At 35.9% G+C, this 4,732-nt stretch overlaps 1 pseudogene; it reads left to right on the top strand.

The window, feature by feature from the left end:
- Positions 1 to 1,416: 1,416 nt before the first annotated feature.
- Positions 1,417 to 4,324, top strand: LOC147389015 (putative copper-transporting ATPase HMA5; annotated as a pseudogene).
- Positions 4,325 to 4,732: the final 408 nt, after the last annotated feature.

Genomic DNA, 4,732 nt, shown 5'->3' with positions numbered 1-4,732 from the left:
TTAACAACAGCCGATTCCAATGTTCTTCTCCAAAAAAAACCCTAGAATTCAAATCTCAGACTCGATTCGATTTCTTCTCTCACGATTCTAGGTTTTTTGATTTTCGATCTACGCTCACAGTATCCTCTTTCGCGATTTAGCGTTTCGGATTTACAATCGTCTCTCTCTCGATCCGAACAGAGAGTCTTCAACAATACAAAGGGATTACGAAATCAGGCGAAGTTCGACACCATCTTCTCCAGCACAAGCTTTCCAGGTAGTTCTCTCTCTCTCTCTCTCTCTCTCCATGTTGTTGTATTTGTAACCCTAAGAAGAGGAAGAGATGATGGGGCTGGTTGGGATTCACTGTATATGGAATTTTTTTCAAGTAAATCTGATCTAATAAGATCTGTTTCAAGTCGAGACGAATGACATTAAGAATAATTTTAGAAGTATTAAACAATTTAATAATTTCATAAATCCAATTAGTTTTGATTCTCAAGAGGGATCTATCTCTGCGATTGTTGATTTGTTGGTATTTTGTGTTTCTTCTACTCCTTTTCCTGTGTTTTGGCTTGTTTTGTTGAAGGCTTCTCTATGTTATTTGTCAACAACAGCTGGTCCTCTTTATGAATTTGGTTCATCTCAATTAATTGTGATTTGGATTTATAATTTTATAAGAAGTTCAGAATTTGTATGTAAATGGCATGACAAAGTTTTAATTTATTTTAGAAGAAATAAGGATGAAAATGAGGATGCAAATGAAGATGACATTAATTTTGATAAAGATGGTAGTGATCATTTGACCAATGAAGTATCACGTAATGAGGATGCAAATGAAGATGAGATTAATTTTGATCGGTTAATGAATCTTATTGCACTCATGAGTGTAATCTTTTTATATTTAGAAGAATACAAACCTTGATTGTGTTATATAGACATGTGGTTACTTGTAATTTAATATATGGTGATTAATTATTGTAATTTAACTTGATATTTGATTATGTAATATGAGAACATCACCTAGTAGGCACTAGGTTGATTTTTGTGGTTAGTTTGTAGCAATGTTAGAAATCTTGGTGAGTTAGCTTCATAACTAGGTATAGTTTATTTATTCTGTTTATTGATTGAGAATTAAGGCCCAAATCTATGTATAAACCCATGTCTATTGGTATTGCAAGTGTGTTCATACCTACTCCAATGAACAATATTCAGATCCAACCAAAACTTAACCAATCTCACATGCTAGAGGACAACACAACTAGTTACCAAATTAATTTAATCATGTACAGGGGCAGAAGCAAGGAATTTGGTTCATACTGTAGGCAGTCCACCAGCCATGCATATTGGCTGATTTGGTAATGTCCATGACACCACGAGTTTTTTTTGTCATCCTTGTGTCTCCCTTTGTGTCACCCCAGCCTGACTCATTTGCCAATGGGGCTCAAATACAGGAAAAACTGTAAGTCATCCTGCTATGGATTTCTATTTGGATTTAACATCACCCCAGCCATAAAATCTAGAGGGGAAATGGCTTGTAGAGAATCTAAATGATATATATTATATAGTCTTGAGATACACAACTTTTCTTCTCAATAATTCTGAGAAACAAGTGACAGGTCTGATGTCAGGATGAGCCCAAAATTAAAAGAAGTAGAAGGATATCCTTCTACTTCTTAAAATAACATTTAATGCTTTTACCATTAGTTGAGCCCAAAATTGCTGAGCCTACTTGTTTATTACAAGAATCTCCATTCCCTTACATTCTCAATGCTCAAACGGACAATGCTATTCTTCACAGCTTTGTTTACATATTTTATCTTGTGGTATGTGCTCACAACTATAGCTGTTTTGATGGAAATGAAGCATCCTTTTCAGTTATAATTTTAAAGCATGATCTGAGTCTTATACCATATAGTAAAATGGTGTAGCCTCTGATTGTCCTTCTAATAAGTAGTTATGCTATAAATCTGGAGTCTTAAATTTGTTGTTCATGGGATGTTCCTTTGATTTAACTTGAAAATAACTGTTGCTAAGTATCTAGATTAGATGGAAAATTTGGATATATAATGTTTTTTTATCTTCTTTATTAAACTAATGCAGGCCATTATGACTATAGTTCTCGCTCTAGTTATGTTCTATTTTACAATCTCAACTCAAAATTTTTAATTAATAATAGAAGTTATAAGGATTAATTTTATCTTTGCAGGTGAATTGCATTGTGTTTGACAAGACAGGGACTCTCACCACTGGAAAGCTTGTAGTTGTCAACACAAGGCTCTTGCAAAACATGGTACTTCGTGATTTCTATGAATTGGTTGCTGCAACAGAGGTAGGCCTCACTTTCTTTGCTTTTCACTTGTTCGATCAAAGAAATCATTATTGTTAGTAATGGTTAAATAATGTTTAAAACTTGGGCTCAACTCATTAATATTTGCATTCTATTATTGACCAAAGCTAGCTGTATTTCTTTGACATATTGCATTGTTGGTTTCAGACAGCGATTCAGTGCAGTTCATTTTGTCCCAAGAAAAAAATCGATTTAGTTGATTTGAGTTTTTTTTTTTTCTTTCTCAAAACTGATCAAACAAAGAATGACTTCAAAGAAGTTGGTATTCTGTGATCTTATTAGGCAAATAGTGAGCACCCACTAGCCAAGGCCATTGTCGAGTTCGCCAAGAAATTCAGAGAATATGAGGAGAACAATGTCTGGCCAGAAGTACAAGAATTTCCCTCTATTACTGGCCATGGTGTGAAAGCTAAAGTTAAAAACAAGAAAATAATTGTGGGAAACAAGATTCTCATGTTGGATTCAAACATTCCTGTTCCCGTCGATGCAGAAGATATTCTTGCAGAAGTTGAAGAGATGGCGCAAACCAGGATTCTGGTATCTATTGATGGGTAGGTAGTTGGAGTAATAGCCATATCTGATCCATTAACTGGGTGCTCGAGATGTTGTATCCATTCTCAAGTCCATGAATGTGAGGAGCATTATGGTGATAGGTGACAATTGGGGCACGGCACATTCCATTGCTAAGGAGGTTGGGATTGAGATTGAGAGTGTTGTTGCTGAGGCCAAGCCTGACCAAAAAGCAGAGAAAGTAAAGGAGTTACAGGTATAAACATTAATCATATTTTGCATACGGTTGTTATCTTTGTGTGTTTAACCAATAAATACTTGTATTTGTTAGCTAATGTTCTTTATCCTTTCCCTACTGTGGACTGTATATTGTCCTCCACTCTCAGGTGTGTCATACCCCAGTTAATCCCCGTGACCCTTTTATATTCATAGGTCTCCTCCTCACCAAAAGATCGGTCTTTTGGAGTAGTTCATTGGTTGACATGGTATCAGAGCACTAGGTTCATATAGGTCAGGGGTTCGATTCTTTCCACCCTTATGGATGAGGGGGAGTGTTGAGTGTACATTTTCCTCCACTCTCGGGTGTGTCACACCCCAGTTAAGTCCCTGACCCTCTTATATTCATAGTTCTCCCCATCTCCTAAAGATGGTCTTTTGGAGTAGTTGGTCGGTTAACACCTACATTTGGAATTAATCTATATTTCCATCTTTTTTCTTCATAACGTTTAACTTAGTGAATTTGAATTTGGGCCAACTTTATTTTAATATGATTTAATTATCTATAGAGTTCGGGCTTAACTATGGCAATGGTTGGAGATGGAATCAATGACTCACCAGCCCTTGTGGCCACTGATGTTGGAATGGCAATTGGTGCTGGTACAGACATCGTTATCGAGGCAGCTGACATCGTCCTCATGAAGAGCAACTTGGAAGACGTGATAACTGTCATTGACCTCTCCAAGAAAACTTTTTCCCGTATTCGTTTGAACTACATTTGGGCTTTGGGTTACAATCTTCTCGGCATTCCGATTGCTACTGGTGTCCTTTTCCCATCTACTGGATTCCGTCTACCTCCATGGATTGCTGGGGCTGCAATGGCAGCCTTATCAGTTAGTGTTGTTTACTATTCTCTCTTGTTGAAGAATTACAGAAGACCCACGAGCTTGGACAACGTAGAAATTAGTGGGATCCAGGTTGAGTAACCAATCATGATATAGTTGCTTTAGCTTTGATATATATATATTCATGTGTAATAGTTAAGTTTGCTGAAGACTAATATCTTGTCATGTTATTTTACTAGGTATTGAAGTTTGATGTAAGGTTTTTATGCTATGAACATAACTTGCAGTAGTGATGCTCATCTGTTTATAAGAAAATGGATTTGGATTGAAGTTACTCTTGAGTGTTTATTAAACGTTGTTTGAAGGCAATATACTGAAGTCATTCATAGTATTAATTATGATTTATTAACTTTCACAAGCCTACAACAGCGATGAAAAAAAATTGAAGAATATAAAAAGGAAATTGGTAACAAGCATCACATTTGCTTTTTGTCATGGAGGTATTGGTAACAAGCATCACATTTACTTTTTGTCATGGAGGTAACGTACAACCCCAAAGAGTTTACCTATGATATTTCTGTTATGGTTTGCCCCCATTAACAGTTATGTACTGTACTGAGCAACAATCATTCCAAAATGAATATCATATGCTTATTAAACAAGTTTGACACAAAAACGACGGCTTTAAGCCGTCGTTTATATCAATTAATTAAATTTAAATTCGACAAAAAAAATGACGGGTTTGGGCCGTCGTTTTATTTTGACAGACCATAACCGTCGTTTTATACAACAGTTTTTTGACACGTTCCGACTGTTGTTCACTAAAAACGAC

Source organism: Akebia trifoliata, chromosome 12 (genome assembly GCF_017979445.1).
Source record: "Akebia trifoliata isolate Shusen 1 chromosome 12, ASM1797944v1, whole genome shotgun sequence".
NCBI lineage: Eukaryota > Viridiplantae > Streptophyta > Magnoliopsida > Ranunculales > Lardizabalaceae > Akebia > Akebia trifoliata.
The sequence above is the reverse complement of the archived record's forward strand: the minus strand, read 5'-3'. Positions and strand labels throughout refer to the sequence as shown.